This window comes from Carassius auratus, chromosome 8, assembly GCF_003368295.1.
Source record: "Carassius auratus strain Wakin chromosome 8, ASM336829v1, whole genome shotgun sequence".
Lineage (NCBI taxonomy): Eukaryota > Metazoa > Chordata > Actinopteri > Cypriniformes > Cyprinidae > Carassius > Carassius auratus.
The window spans coordinates 19,627,456-19,645,359 of record NC_039250.1 but is presented as its reverse complement, the minus strand read 5'-3'; the positions used below and the strand labels follow the sequence as shown (position 1 = coordinate 19,645,359).

General features: G+C 36.6%; 1 protein-coding gene across 4 annotated transcripts in view; it reads left to right on the top strand.

Moving 5' to 3' along the window:
* The window catches only part of grid2 (glutamate receptor, ionotropic, delta 2), a 398,666-nt gene that overhangs the window by 111,834 nt on the left and 268,928 nt on the right, over nucleotides 1-17,904 (top strand). The gene's annotated exons all lie outside the window — the stretch shown is intronic.

Sequence of the window (17,904 nt, the reverse complement as noted above, 5' to 3'; positions counted from 1 at the left end):
AGATATTAGCTCGAGCCCCATGTGGCCCTGCTATAGTACTCCCGTGGGTTTATAGGTTTAGGGGTCACGTCCGGCTGACTGATTGGCTTGTGATAGCATGGTCACCAGTTTCCTTCCAGCCACTGTGGGAATGCCTCATTGCTTTCCAAATGTTAAGCCAATAAGGCATAAAATGAGAGGGCTAATTCTGATGAAGTCATGATAATATGAAAAAAAGCACAGATTTCAAATATGTTCTCGTTTCCATAGCAGACTGATTCAAGAGCACAATGGAAAGCAGTGCACTTGCTGCGCTATTAGTTGCCATGAAAAGATGAGCACAAGTACAGGAAAAGCCAAGTATATAGATCTTTCTAATGCATTTAATTAAATTGAAATAGTAAATTCACAAAACAATTAAAGTGGAAAGAAGATTGCAAGAGCAAATCGAAAAGATATAGTCATCAGGTGGTTTAGATGGTTTCAAGTGTACAATTTTGTGATTAAAGTTTGTTGTATGCGATATGTACAAAGTAATTTCTTGAAGAAAATATGGCAGAATTGAGGGAGTTCTCATAGCGTCAGACGGTGAGAAAACAACAGCTGTGAAAACGAAAGGGATGAAATGATTCAAGTATGGGGGAGGATTTGCATCCATTTTAAAACCATCAGTTTGAGGGGAAATGCATTTATTCATTTGGAAATGGTAGATAATTTTTTTTTTTCATCTCGCAATGTAGCAAATATTTATAGTGGTTTTGCATTACTCATCCAGTGCTCATTGGGTTTCTAAAAGCATTGGTCTGAAATGTGAATGCTAATATTCCAAGGTAAGACAGGAGTTGAATCTCCCCACTCTTCATTTCAATAGCAAATTAGACTTTTTCATTTCCTCTGTCTGTTTTCTGAGAGGTATTTTTGTTCCATGGCTCCACAGAGAACCATTAACGCACAATACAGGTTCTCCATCAAATACTCCACAATCATGGCTGACAACTGAATGGACCTGCATTCCCTCATTGCTAGTTTTTTTTTTTTCTCTTAATTCGCTTGTGATCCTTTACTCCTCGATTCTTCCAGCTGAATTAATTTTATTTTTATTACCTCCCACTCTTGTTTTAGTACCCTCCAATTCATTCGGCTGATCAAGTTTAACATTTCAAAACTGTTTTCTCAGGTGTTGTGGTCAACACGTTGACAATAACAGTTTTCAGCTCTATTTTCAACAGTGATCTGCTCACATGGTCCAATAATATGTTTTGCTATTCTGGAAATGTTTGGTGCTTTTATTTGGAGAACATCCGTTGAAAAAAAGCAGCAAAAAATATGACAACATCATAAATTTATAAGGAAGATACAGACGGATTATTCAAATTAGATGATAATTTTAGCAGTCAAAGTGAACACCACAGCGCCAAGCAATTCTTCATAGTTCTTTAGCTCTAGGAGTGTTTATATGCTTAGAAAAAGTAAAAGTTTTGTCTGAAACTACAAGGCCATATGAGGTCATATATGCAAATGTTCAAGGGATAGTTCCGCTGAAAAAATTGTTTTTATATATTATAAATATATTTTTATAGTTTTGGTTTCTCTCTCTGTGTCCATATTAGGTTGTTCCTGTTCTAATTATTAGTTAATCGCTCACATGTCTGCCCCTCGTTATCTGCCCTATATTAGTTCCTGTCTCTTGTTTTCTAGATTGTCAGTTATTGTAGATGTTACCCTGTGCATGCCTATCCTATTTGGATTTACCTATTGTGAAATATTAGAATGTCATCTTCATCGACCACCCATGCCAAACCAAGACAGAATAACCGACCAAAAAGTTAAAGTAGCAATGCCCCTTCTCTCCATTTTATTTCTGCTTTTTCAGTTATGGACTATTTAAAGATCTCCTTCAAATCGGACACCATCCAGATGTCCTCCTCCTGCTGCTAAAGCAGAAGGAGATGCCTCTTGAGGTCCACTCGACGATCTTCATAGAGATCGCCAATAGGGCCGTGCAGTTAATTGCATTCAATTGTCATGCGCGTCTTGTCAGTAAAGCTGGTCCCATGATTAGTAGTAAATCACCATCACCTGCTTTCAGATTGAGCGGCATTCACTACACAGAGCTGTAGTTCAATTAGACAATATAGCATTCATAATCGCAGATTATTTTAGTTTTATGTGAATTAGCCATATGTATCATTTGTCTAATTGTTTAATAACACAGATTTGTATCTTCCCCCACTATTGCGTCACGCTATTAAAGGAAAGGAAATTAGTTTGTATATAATGATCAGACAAACTGACAACATGACAAAGAATCGTGATAAAATCATGAAATTAATAATAATAATAAAATGGGATATGATATTTTTGCCATATTGCCCACCCCTAGTCCAGAGTTTATTTTGAGAGTTTGTTTGTAAAAATTTCCCAGGGCCAGAGTGAATCATCCTCAAATGGTCTGAGTCCAAATTCAAGTTTGAATGTTCTCTCTATTGTTTTTGGGCGTTTAAAAATAGTTAAGGATCTTCCCAATAGGCTTTTCTCTGATGGCATGGATTACAAATGGCTTTAATAACCTCTCTGAGACTGTACTACTGTTTTTCATTGGCAAGCACTTCAGCATCTCATATGTTGCCAGACTTTTATGTGCAATTAATGGTCTCTGCTACATGCAGAAAGGGGTCAGCATTACTCATACAGGCTAATAGCTACAGTACATGATACTGTACATGAATATGAACATTAGTGTGAAAAATTATCCCATTAGGTGAAATATTCACAATACTGTAATGTTCCCAGACCCACATCAGCAGGGAAACTAATCATTAAATCATTAAATGCATACAAAAGTGTTATTTCACTCTTACAATGGAACTAGAACAATAGAAGAGATGTATCAGATGCTATGATATATACATTGTTTTTGATATTCATATGCATATATTGATGTTCACATGATTTTGACTGTTTTTCTTTATGTAGTATGTATGAAATAAAGAACTTTAGCAAGTCTTTAAAAAAAAATACAAAAAATGACAGTTACTAAATAAATAAATAAATAAAATATTGATTTGACCTTACAATTTACAGCCTCACTTTTACAGACCATGAGGAGAGAACACAAGCACAGTTATAAACTTTCATTTCCATTCATCCCATTCCTTTTCTTCATGGGAATTGCTTTTGAATGATAAACCTTTAAAGACGGACCTGTTGTGAGCTGCAAGGTTGTTAATTGATGGTATATACTTTTATTTTTCAAATTGTGTTCAACAGAAAAACCTAAGATTCTGCAAATAAATAAAAACAAGTAATTTGTGGGAGGGAAAATTAGTGGCCACCCAATTCTCTAAAATACTACAAATGACATAATGGAGTCAGGTTCCTTACACTTTAGCTGACTTCATAGCTGGTTGGTTTCTTAAGACTTAACAAATCCTATGGGGAAAATGAATGAGAAATACTTGAGTAAAAGTGTTTGAGAACTGTTATGCCACTAAATCCATCCATTATCAGCACAGAATCAAGGTTTCCAGAGCACTAAAATATAGACTATTCTTCCCAAACATGTGACTTAATAGTTAGTATTTCCCCATTTCATCATAACATCCACAGACCATACAAACCCCTAGGCCCAACAGTGTTGTAAACTACATCCATTTTACTCTATCTTTCCATCCCATACTGTCTCATAGCAGTTCTTCTCAGCTGATTCCTGTTTGGTTCCCCATAGAGGCTCATATGGCAGGTTATGTGTGCTTTGCTGTGTAACTGTAATGCAGTGAAACAGGGAAAAACAAGGCCCAATCACACTCAATCTCCCCCAGCTTGGTCTGCTGAGGCCTGATTGGAAATTGAAGCTCTCTGTGATACCGAAATAGAAATGTCCTGTGGGTTGCAACAAAAAACGCCCTATTTTTAGGTTTCAACACCACTGACAATGCACCTTTCTTACCCCGCTCATGTAGTTAGCTGTTTTTTGTTGGCTGCTACCAGGGGTAAAGTTAAGATATAAATTAATAATTGTGTACATGGTAAATTAATAGCTAATTAAGTCACTGTCAGCCTGATGATCTCACACAGAGAGTGGCTTGCTGGTATGGCGTGTTACAGAAAATAGATGCCTTGGTTAAGTGAGACGGTACCTAAGAGGGGAGGAAATGAGGGGGGAAGGGAGAGCGTTTACGGTTTGGCCTCTAGGTAGTGCCATAAATAAATGGAATCATTAATACGGAACTGCATGCTTCAGACCGTGACATTTACTTGGTGTCTAGAGCTCAGTGTAATAATTGTTCATTTAAATCTGATTAAGACAAATCGATAATGTACCCTGCAACCACATAAACAGTCAATAGAAGGGTGAGCAATGGGTTGAGGCAGACGCCTGTGTTTCTATACTGTGTGTATATATTCGAGCCAATTATTATTATTATAATTTTTTTTTTTGGTGGGATGAGACGCCTCAGTCATGGTTCCGTCACATTAGCCATCCTAACAACCTACAGTAGTCAACATTTGAAGTGGATCAAAAAAGTTCGTCAAAGTTGTCCTAAGACAAGAACACATTTTGGTGTAAGTTTTTAGGACAGATTTGAAGAAAAGTTTTGATCCACTTCAAGTGTTGAGTACTGTAGAGTTGTCAACCCTTGTAAAACGGCAGACAACTTTGTGTTCCAGACCGAAACCTCAAAATCCTTCACCGTCTACTTCATTATTCAGAATTTTCTTTTTATTCACCACAGAGATACTACACTAGCTGGCGAGTCACTAGGTATAACAGTGACAGTAAAATCGATAGGGCCACGGATGGTAGTAAATTCACATAAACATGCCAAAAATACACCATGCCGCACATGCCACCCAAAGGGGCAGTGCAATGACTCTCACATAAAGATAAAACCTTTCTTGTACTGCATTAATTTCATGGTTTCTATATTTAAAGACTGCCAGGCTTGGCTGGGAATTTAAAGATTTGGCTCTGTCGCTTGCTGTAGGTATTGACCATACAATTTGCTTGCCACTACTTATCCATAAGCATCAGTCATGGGCTGCTAAATTTGTCGATTCCAAAGACTTTGACACCATGAGAGGTTCTTTTTAAGCTTTTGAGTCATCAGGTTTCTGGTTTTCTTCGTAGATGCTGTAAAATCGTTATGTCGTGACAGTGATCATTCCACTTTTTATATAATTATTATGATAAAGCCTTCAGTACAGATAATCTTTGCATTGTGCTCTCTATGTCTTTGTTTTTGTGTCCCATCACATCTTACATTACATACATACATGTGAGAATTCAATAAAATTGTCTGTCTATCACACCTCAATAACAAAAATATATGCACATGCCCTACTGCAGCAATTCATTAAACTCTAAAAGATACTTGCACCATGATTTCATTTATTCAAAATCTGATCATAGTGTGATTTATTCACAACGATCAGAAATAGTCTCTTACGTCATTAGGACAGTTTCTAAAATATCGGTTCACCTCCTAACGGCTTTGCTAATTACTGCTGGCTGCTAGACAGCATCTTCAGCTTAAACTTTTAAATTTGAGCCTATTTTGGTTATGTGAGAGTTATGTGAACTTAAAACAGATTTCTATTTGGGCCAGAAAGTCTCCCCGTCATGCCTTCATTAAAGGAGCCTATTTGTTCCGTTTCTGTTAATGCATGTTTTTCATCTCTCAGTCGCTGTTTCTCACGCAACCTTTTTCTGTTTGAAAGCTGTATTTTTATAAAACCATTATAGCGGTTCTTTAAAGCACAAAGGCTGCTCATGTATTTGTTTACTAGCTCATGTAATTACCTATTTCAGTATTCACTCTTACAAAAGAGACTAGATGTCACTCTCTCAGGTGAGAAAGGAGAGCGGTAGCTAGCTAATCACATAGGCTCACAGGCAGCATATATCTTGTGACATTTGTCAAAGTTGTTTTCTATGTACAATAGCGGGGGATGATGGTTCAACTTTGTTTACAGGCTTAGTAATAGATGTGATATTTTTGTAAGCCTGTGGTATACTGTATATATGCTACCGTTGAAAAGTTTTATGCAGAAGTCCATTATTTAAAAGTTAAAAGTTTTTATAGTTAAAGGCATTTGCGTTGTCACAAAAATGTGTATTATGAAAAAATTCAAAGAATCCTGAAAATAATCATCACTCTTTTCAACATTTATGATATAAAGAATTGTTTATTGAGCTTCAAATCAGCATATTAGAATGATTTCTGAAGTATCATGTGACACTGAAAACTAAAGTAATCGCTGATGTAATTTCAGTTTTGCCATCACAGGAATAAATTAACCACACAATAAAATAGAAAACAATGATTTAAATACAAATTTTATCGATCCGTAAATTTGAATAATTATCTTATTAACATGCTAAACAAACTCATTGTTTTTAAGGAAGTCCAGTGTTGAAAAACCTTTTCAGCAGTTTTTCACTATCCACCAGACTCTGTCTCTCTCAGTCTTCGAGGCACACATCCTGATTCACTATGCATGTTTATGACTGACCGTCATGTCTCTCGCTTTGTTTTTTCAAGCCTCACTTATGCAATGTTCATATCAGTCTTATCCAATGAATAATGGATTATTTTGTAGCATTCATCTTGTTAAACAGCAGACCTGCGATTGCCTCGCACAACCTTCTTTATCGTCTTCCTTGGAGAGATGGCTTGGGAGAAGGTTGGCCTGAGGATGCATAAATGAAGAATGGAGCATGGCCTCTTAAAACATTACTCTGTGGATATATGCTCTTAATGGAACAGCCTAATTCAAGACTGTGCGCTGAGCGTCCTGCAACATGCAATGGGGAGAGTAATGCATTGCCATGGGTGTAATGTACTGTGTAGCTAATAAACAGCGATGTCAGTCTCTAATTAAAAAGAAAGCTCAAAATGTGCATTCTGCCTCAATTTCCTTCTTCGTCTCACTTAGTGCCCACGCCAAAGTGAAATTTTTGCCAGAGATCAAAGGACTACTTCTTCTTTAATGCGACCTGATGGGCTCGGGGCTCACTGCCTGCCAGGAAGTGAGGTCATCGACCGGGAATCCGATGCGGTTGTTTAGAAATATGATTTTGTAGGCACATAGCTATGGATTACTGAAAGAAAATTACATTACTTGTGATGTAGTGCCCGTAAGTCAGTGTGTGTGCTTTGCGCTGGGCGTCTTTGTGAATATCTTAGCCGAGTTTGACGTGGAAAACAAATAGTGGCACAAACAGCCAGACAAGGAATAAAATCCAATAAATAAAACAGCAAGAGGAGTCTGCCGAAATCTTGCTGCAATGGGGACCTGTCTGCTTACAGAGCCTTCTCTTCGGTTTAAAAACACAAAGGCATTGCTAAAGCCATTTTTTTTCTTAGCATATAAGGTCTAACCCTACCCCATTTTCTGTTACAGTATAATGCCGTCAAGCTATTTAAGACGTATATAACTGGCTATTTTATATGTTGTTGAAAACATCTCTGAAGTTTATCTCAGCCAACTGTAATTGCTGGTTATAGGTTGGGCATATAGATTTTGAAGGATTAACTTTACTGCAAAGAAGGTATAGATAAGCATGAGGTTATAGGTAATCCCCTCACCGAAAGCTGTGTAAACCATTTGTGCCAAGGGACATCACAATGCTATAAAGCTTTGAGCTTTTTGAAAGGGTATTTTCTTTTGCCGCCTCTTTCTGCTATCGTTTCATCAGTTTCTCCCCACAGAAATCCGCGAGACTGAAGGATGCGAGCTGTTCATGCAACTTTGTTTGGACTGGTGATGGGCATAGTCTGCTGGCACTCTCCAGAGTGTTTGTCAGAGTAATTTGCGAGCCAAGTTCTCCCACTACCTCTGTATATCATTCCAACTCTCGGTCTGTGGTCAGGCGGACTGACCTCACATCATGCTGTAAGCCAAAGATAGAATCACTTGCTCCAGCTCGATCTGATCTATTTTGGTTCTGAGTCTCTTAGGGATATACTCGATTATGGCTCGTTCTAAAGGCCCAATCGGCCTATGTAAATCCTAGTTTCAGCCACAGACAACACTCCTGCGGACTGCCTAATGCATATTTCACAAAAAACCAGAACGCACTCAATTGAACTGCAAAGCTTTAATCTGATTGGCCAACAGTGTTTTTTTTTTTTTTTTTAAGGTTTAGTTTACAAAGTGCTGGGTAGATACAATAAGCACTTTTAGGCTGAAATAATAACTGGATATGCCAGGGTGCCCATCAAAACTTTTGAGAGAGAATCAAGAATTTAGTTTTGGAAGCAAGTTACCAGATATTTCTGATTTATTGAGTAATTAACTCCTTTTGATTGTCTTTTACTGAACAGATTCAAAACATTTAAGCCTGAAACAAGTGACTGATTTTATAAGCAAGTAATTGATCCATTTAGCCTACTCAACCTATTTTTTCCCAACCAAAGATTGATTCAGGAACAAAACCAGTGACCCTCTGCCTGTGAGTCATTGAATCATTTACTCAAACAATTCTAGGCACCTACTGTATAATCCATTTACATTCCATTTCCAATTCTGCTTTATATTTTGTTTTTGTCCCCAAATTCAGTTTATTATTAGTATTAGTATTAGTATTATTAATTAATTTATTTTTTTAATTCCGATTTTTTTCTGGGTTCATTTTGTTCCATTTTTTTTTCTATAATCTGTTTTAATGGTAAAATGAAATTGTATTAATCAAAAAGCATGTCTAATTAATTGGAATGATGAAACTTATTAAAAGTTGAACACAAATGTTATATATGTAATGTGAAGACCTTTGTTGGATTTTTTTTTCCAAGACCAAAACACCACTGTGTTGCTAGAAGACATGCAACATTAATCAGCTTTGGCTTTGTTTGAAACTATTTTCATTGGCACATCGAAAATTGACAAAGTATCATATTTTTATCTATGTCCCTCAAGATTAATTCATTTATTAAACTGTAGTATAAAAGCAAAATCATGTACAATCATGCTGTATGGTCCAACCAGTTAACTTGGGGTGTAAACCAGCCTTGTGTAAATCCTTGAAATGCGTATCTAATTTATTTAAACCTCATATATTCAGATGTTATGCATCATTATTACAAAATGAGCAAAGGAAAGCCTTCTGTAGCCTTGCACTGCCTTGGCAGCAGTTGCACTATAGCACCAGTTGACGTACGTCCACATACAGCATTACTCATTCGTTTTTAAAACTGCATGCTCTACGTTCTTCTCCGCTTCGCAGTCTTTCTTCTGTCAAGGGGCCAATTGCCTTGTAGACACGTCATGCATAGAAAACAACACAAAGACAGCTTGCATATGTGTCACAGCACAAATGCTAGAAGATATCATCAGCTGGCAATGGCATGGAGGCATCCATCACAAAACACAGATAGAAGCACACAAGCAATGAAAGAGAATTTATTCCACTCACTTGTATAGGTGGAAGAAAATGTTATTGGTTGGCCAGACTGAGCCAGCATGCCCCTGGTCATGTCTCATCTCAATGTTTGTACACGCTATACCTCAGCGCAGTCTGTTTATGAAGAAAACATGATTTATTTCTCACCAAACACACGCTGTTTAAGACTCGCCTGGACAGAAGGACTGAAACCACTACTGATGGTTTAATACTGTGTCACTAACATTACTGATGAGCTGTCTCCGTGGAAAGCTTCCTTGCCTGCAGATGTGGTGTTACCATGGGGATGAGACTGCCAAGCTCACACTGGGCTAAAGCAGATGTATGTTTTTTTTTTGTGTGCCTTTTTTACCTTTTTAAATTGCAAGGGCACGTAGAGATTTAAGGTTGTGCAACATTCATCAGAATGAACATATCAGTACAGAGTCTGTAAACATCTTCATCTGGCAATGTCTATCTACATAGGACCTTGTTTCCTACTCAAGACCTTCATGCTTTCACACTGCCGTATTTTATGATTAGGCCTGTAAAGACAGAAATGTCTTTTGTTTAAGGCAAGGACTACCTGTTGCTAGGAATTCAACATATCTGTGGAGAGGCACGTCTACGAGTATTGATTTTGTGATTGGTCGATACATTTTGTTTGACGTAAAACTGACACAGTTTGACAATTACACCTAGAGGTTAGAAAATTGCAATTTTAGATGACATTTAACTGACAATTAAATCAGTAAAAAAAAAAAAAAAATTTTTATTGCAAATGTTTTTGTAAATAGAGCTTTTCAAGCCAATGATATATATGTATATTTATTTATTTATTTTTCATTAGAGTTGTACATTCTGGCTGTTTTAATCTATTTTGGGATTGACACTCTTGCTGTGCCTTAATTTCGAATTTCTTAATTTCACACACACACACACACACACAAACAATCAATATGCTGCAGTATAACACCCAGTAAAACATGCTTCAACCAGCAGACCAATACTGACCCCTCTTATCAGCCATTAAAGAGGAATTGAGTCAGCACAAGGACACTGGGACACCCAAATCCCTCTGAACAGCTATTATGTCTGGGCAGCAACATGACACCTTGGTGGAGTAACACCTTTAGATGTAGCTGTCATCTCCATTTTTGGAAAATTACTTGTATGAAGTTTTGAATTACTTGTATCAGGGTTTCATTTTTTTTTATTGTCTGTTTGCTTTCAATATTATAATTTTTTTCTTACATCATAGAAAACCATGGAATATTTCTCTTTCACAATTTTCCCTATATTCCCTGGTTAGATAATAGTATAATATAGTTTAGTCTAATATGCTTGTTCTTACATTGTTATTAGACTGTCGGTCTGTATAAATGTGTTAGTTGTAAGTGACAAACGACTGCCTTTATGAGGGAAGAATCGGATCAGTAGATGACTGAAAAACACAGAATTATTCAAGAGCAATGAGTTATAAGTTATTGAATCGCTCACTTAGTGGTTTTGTTCTAAACACTGATTCATTCAGGAATGCAATGCTACAATGTGTTTTGCTCATAGAAAAAAAAACGTATAACATCATGTCTGTAATATAAGTTGTTTGATTCAAAATGTGTACTTGTTATAAAAGCAATACAATAAAAGTAGTGTTTAATTTTTTTTTTTTTTTTTTTATAGAACAATAGCAGTCTTGCTTTTGTGCCAGAGCTGATTTTGTTTGTCAACAAGAATGCTGTTCAGCCATGTTACAGTCGTCAAGGTGAAAGTAAATAATCATGGGTCTGTTGAGGGAGTAGCATAGGTGACGGAAATGAAATAAGAAGGCAAAGATAATTTGAAGCATCTGGACTTGTGTTATATACAGGAGATAATCCATTATGGGTGTTTATTTGTGTTTGCCTTGTGTATGCTGGGTGGAATCTGTGTTTAAATGTGTAAATATATTTGTTTACTCAGAAGCATGCTGCTTTGTGCTTTCCTGGTGGTTTATGTATGCAGTGCTCTGGGTGTGCAGTGTGCGCTTCCAACAAAGAAAAACATGCTAGATATTCTCTCTCATCATTCTTCCTGTAAATATTGTTCAGCTACAAAACAATGATAACCCTTAGAATAGTTGTATTATGTTTCTCCAAAACACGCCGTATTTCTGCTCCCAGAGGCTCCATACACAAGTTATTGTTTTTGCATGTCATAGTCTTTCCTCAGTTAGGAGACAAATATAGCCCGCTCTGCTATTCTTTATGCCAATCTCTGTTTTTGATATTGATTTATTTATATATTTTTTTATATCTAAAAACTGGTTAACTTATAGAATTTTTGAATGCGTCTGTGACAGTACACAGACATACACAAAAGTTTGTTAAAAACTTTAGGGCTGTTGTGATCAAATGTGATTTCCCTACATAATGTATCTGTCCAGCAGTAGATGAAAAGTTTGCGGAATGCGGAATGTTGGTGGAATCTGAGATACATTAAAACACTGACTGATCTGCTTCTTTTTATCGTCAATGAAACCCAAGACTCCAAACTGCACTTTTCCACCAGTTTCTGCCCCGAGCTACAGATTTTCATAGTGAAATTAACTTTCAAGGTTCAATATCTAGTGCTGACCAAAGAAATATCTGTCTGGCCCATGAAGTTTTATATTTTTCCCTTAAGGCATCAACATAACAGGTGCTAAACACAGTTAAACTAATTATGTAACTTTTGCTCCCACTACATAATAACAGCACATTGTGTGTAATTTTCTCTTAAAAATCATACACCCTCACAGCCTAGAGTGGTTTATAAACAGGCTGTGACTGATTAGAAGCTTCTCGAGTGAATTTAATGGTGCCTTTTAGAGTCTTAAGCCATCAAATGTGTTTAATGGGTGTTTCGTATTGGGAATAAATCGATGTGACACTACTATAACATAGTTTCTCCCCAGCATGATGGAATTTGTTCTCTGCTCAAAATAATTCCAGTGGGGGGAAGCTATTGTGTGAAATCTGGGCCAGAGTTCTCCCTTACCAGTGAAAGGATTATCTATCCCTCATCACATCTCAGCTCTCCTAATACCCACAGATCTGCTTTGACACATGGATAATATCACCACTGAAACGGGACCAAATGAGAGTCTGTGCCCCCACCCCACCTAAACCTATCTCTGGACTCTAAGTCTTACTCTGTTTTGGCAGTTTCTATCTGATGAGTTGCCAGGAGCATCCACCTCCACATTAAGTATGCGTTTAGCGCAGATCACAGGCATTTCAAAGAGATCTCGCACTGCCGCAATGCTTCGCCACACCAAGTCAGTTAGCTAAAGGCTCAAAGCAAAACCAAAGCTCGGAACAATTTCCTTTATCTTCGTCTTGGTTTCTTCCTTTTGCGTTTTTATCAGTGCGAGGCCACATATTTTTGATCAGATAACATTGTTTTGAAAGTGACAAACGCATCCAGCCTTGAAAATTGTTTTATGTGGCGTAACATAATTGTGGCTGAAAACAATAGTTTTCTTGGCTAGTGAGGTTGTACGGGAGTCCCTGTGGGAGGACGGCACGATAAAACACTGTGTTTTAGTTATATATCTGCTATTGTAAAGACCACACAAATGCAAGGAGACACCTGCGGGAAAAAGCTGTACAGCTGACCCAGTCATCCATGCATCTTAAAGGAATAGTTCAGACGAAAATCTAAATTTACTCATCCTCAGGCCATCCAAGGTGTAGATGAGTTTGTTTCTTCATCAGGGCAGATTTTAAGAAATTTAGCATTCCATCACTTGCACTCCAGTGGATGCTCCGAGTTGAATGGGTGCCATCGGAATAAGAGTTCCACAGTAATCCACACTACTCTTACACTTCTCTTGAAGTGAAAAGCTGCACGTTTGTAGGAAACAAATCTACCATTAAGGCGTTTTAAAACCTAAAATCGTCACTTCTGGCCAAAATAACACTTCATCTAGTGAAAAAGTCCATCCCCAGGTACTGTAGTCCTCTCACAACAAAATCCAGTCATTTATTTATTTAAAAACCATTTTCAATTGTAAATGGTTCTTGACATATTGCTCTCCTGGTTCAGACAACATAACTGGAGAAAGTCATAGGTAAAAAAATAATAGGTGAAAGTAATATTACCGTTACTTGTTACGATGTTTTTGAAGTTAAAAATGTCCTGATAGCTTTGGATTAATGGTACATTTTGGCAAATTTTAATTAGATGTGTTGTAAAAATGGCATAATATGAAATAGTAAAATAATAAAATCAACTTTTGTTATTATTAAAACTATTAGTAAAGACATGCTGAAGACAGTGTTTTTTTTCTGTGACAGCATGGCATTTAAAAATAGAAGAAAATTACCTTTTTTTTAATTTTTATTTTTTTAAAACATCTATTTAACAACTAATATATTTGCTTACATTAATTAGCCTTTAATGTGCTTAATGTTGCTGTTAATTACGAATGGGCTTATAGTCCACACTGGCAACCATTATGCAAAGGTCTTTTCATGCACCACGTGGCATGTTTATGATTCTCATAACACATACCTTGCTTGATGCAGAAATAAGCATTATTCTCCATGCAAATTTTCAGCATTAAGCCTATATTTACGATTAGTTGTGGTTATATTATTACTTAGGCATGCAAAATCTCACTTCTGATTTTTAATGCTTCTGTCAAAATTATGAAAATGTATTCCACAATTCCAATTTTAATTCATTATTCTTGGGCAAGTATTCCTCTGCTCCACCGCCATGCATACTTTATAGCTGGCTGAAGACTTTATGACAGGCTTGTGTGAGAAAAGACATTATGAAGAGACAGGTCATGAATGTCCACTAAAAATGGATTTGCAAATGCGTACCCTCTACTAAATATACAAACAGAGAATGATAGAGTAGTCTGGGTAATGTTCTTTTATGTGCTCTCTGTCAATACAGCCCCATATCGTTGGCTTAAAGGCACAATATGTTATTTTTCGCGGCTAGAGGGCATGTATGCAAACCAACCAAACAAAAAAGCTTAGTTTGATAACGATGTGACTGAGTGTGGAATCATGGGAGTTGTAGTCTTTATCCCCACAGCTGACTAAAGTCTCAAATATTCGGTATTCGATATTCGGTAACACTTTCTTATGAAGCCCATATTTATAATACACTATAAGTGTATTCTTAAAGTATTATAATGAATGCATAATGCCTTATAAAAAAACTAGGGCTGGGCAAGTTAACACGTTTTTATCGCGTTAACGCATTAATTAATTAACGCCGACAATTAGTTTATCGCGCGTTAACGTACTTTTTATTTGGAAAAGTCCGTTGCTCACTGCGTTTCACAACACATAGCTAGACTGTAATAAAACAACCGAATACAACACAAACCATGGGTCACAGGAGGGGTGGGATGTTTATCAGTAGGCTACTTGCTGCTTGGGATGAGCTACAGCGCAAAACAGAAAATCATGTCAAGACTCCAGAGTCGAATTCCATCTGGTTGGAATGACTTGTATAAGCGACTCCTTCTTTTGTCTAAGTTCAATTTGTTTTTTTTTTCTAATTCTGCAGCACTCGCTGCACTGTGCTTAAATGGCCAACAACCTTTCTGCATTTGGCCAGGACGTTGTCAAACGCGCTGTTGTGCAGAGATACTTTGACAGATCGCTGGAGACTGTGCGCGTTGCAGAGGGCGTGTTCAAAAAGCAGATGTCTCGCAGCAGCTATCCTATTTCTTGCGCTATCTGTGCTAAGTGTGCTGACTTATTTGAAATGTCCCACTGATGTGCAACAGGAATAAAATGTTTAGCGCACGTTTCAGCACGTTTTCTTTATCATCTCAATACAAATTTACAAAAAACCCTACCATTCCAAGAAACCGCGTTAATTTTATTCTTTTATTATGTGTTTTGTGTTTTCTTTCGCTGTCATTCTGTTGTACTGCGGAGCTTCTGTCACGAAAACAAATTCATCCTCGTATGTGTAAACATACCTGGCAATACAGATCATTCTGATTCTGATCTGAATCTGATCTTTTTTTTTTTTTTTTTTTTTTTTTTTGGACCGAGATTCTCAGTCTCTTAAAGGAGATTGATGTTGTTGCTCGGAAGGGGGCAGTTAAATATATATATATATATATATATATATATATATATATATATATATATATATATATATATATATATATATATATATATTTTACAAACTAAACAAAACTTTAATGTTTTATTTAATAAAACATTAATGTTTTATTTATACGTTAATGTTATATTTAATTTGATTACATTAATGTTTAAGTTAAGATTTACAAGAAATGTTAACTGCTACTAACTTTTAACTGTTGTAAAAAAGCACTTTATTTGTTTAAAGTTTTGACAAACAAAATTGTATTGCACTTTTGTTCATACAGTAGAACTTTGAAAGAATAAAATTACACAATACACTACTTTTGATTTCATTATTGAATTTTGCGCATGCTGCGATTAATCGCGATTAATCGCAGAAAATCATGCGATTAATCGCGATTAAAATATTTAATCGTTGCCCAGCACTAAAAAAAACCTTATAATATGTTGTATCATCTCATGAATGTTCATAAGAACAGTTTTAATATATTATAATATTTACTTATTTGTGGTTATAGCTTTTAAGAGTGACATGATTTATAACGCAATGAACGCGTTGCATCCACTTTTACAACTGATTATATTTTTCATAGTTTTAATGTATTATAAGTCTCATATCTTGCCATTTTTCTGATGCTACTTAAAGCGGTTAATTAAAGACCGCTAACACTTTATTTTGACGGTCAGCCAACAGATAAACTGACTATAAGTGTCTTTGCAAGTATGTCAGCTTATTCTACCACACTAGATTCTATCATTCTTAAGCATACAATACTAACACTCTAATGAGAGGTAGTTGCAAAGTTGCTTATAGTCGATGGATTAAAGGGACCATCAAAATAGAATGTAATCATATAAAACACCGCATTTTTTTCAGTTGGAGTATTCAGCTCACATCAATTAATTAACATTAGCTCCACAGGAAACACTCAAGTAACACTCAACATCTAACCACTCACAAGCTGTAGTAAGATACTTTGCAGATCTTAAATAAACTGTCAACATATGATACAGTCCATTATACTGTAAATTAAGTTGATTTAATATGGTGTTCATTGTGTGTTATAAATAATCATACTCTTAAACTTATAACCACATATGCGTAAGTATTATGATGTATTATAATTGTTGTTATGATTATTCATGAGTTGATATAACATATTATACGTTTTTTTTATAATGCATAATGTATTTATTATAATGCCTTAAGAATAACCTTATAATGTAGTATAAATATAGGCTTCATAGAAAGTGTTACCGGATATTCTTTATGAAAGTTTACACTCCTCCACGACCCCTCTGAGATGGGTCATTTTAACACGCTCCACATATCTACGTCACTATGTGGGAAGATTTGCATTAAGCCGCCCGCCTCTGCTCATTCAAGCCAGCCGTGGCTCACTCTAGACCACAGGGCACTCTTGGCTTCTGGCCTTTGCTCATTCAACACCGCCGTGGTGTGTGACGTTGTTCCGTTGAGAAAGCAAAACTACTTTGATTTTGCCTTCCAATATGTTAAGAGGCATACATTTCCATCTCATGCTTGACGCATTCGGCCAATCACAACGCACTGGATTGCTGGATAATCAGAGCACACCTCGCTTTTCAGAGAGATGAGCCTTGTGAAAATCAATGTGTTTCAGAAGGCATGGCATAGAGGAGAAAATTAAATGAAATTAAATGAAATTAAAAATTATATATATATATATTAGGGGTGTAACGATACGCGTATTCGTATTGAACCGTTCGGTACGAGGCTTTCGGTTCGGTACGCGGTACGCATTATGTACCGAACGGTTCGTTGGACTAATTAATTAAATTTGGAAAATAAAAAAGGTGTGTGAAATATAATGTTATGCGTTCAACAAGGTAGCCCAATAACCCAAACGACGTAACAGGCAATGCCCCTGACACCCCCGAAGAAAAAAAAACACACTTATATGTTTATGTTAGGCTACTCAGTCAGGCGCTCGCTCACTCAGTACGCGCTGAAGGCTCGGTACGGAGCCCCGCACGTCACCTGTAGGAGAGAAAAAACATCAATCCGTGGCGACGGTTTTGCAATCCGTCCCCTCAGTTTATAAACCGTGCTCATGAATTAATAAACTGTTCACTCGGTTTAACAAATCGTACCCAGGATTAACAAACCGTGCCCACGAATTCCCAGTCCGTGCGTTTAGATTGTGTAAACCGTACCCTCGGTTTTTGAATCCGTACCCACGAATTCATAATCCGTGCGCACGCTTTCGCAATCCGTTCCCTCGGATTTGAAAACTGACACGCATTTTACACTTAACAGTGAAACATGCATCTAACTCCGGCAGGTGGGGTGAGGTGGGTGGAGCTTAGTATAATAAAATCACAAAAATAAGTCTTCATGTTAAGAAAGAATTGTACACAAGCATTTCCAAAACTGTCCAAAGGTTATTTAAA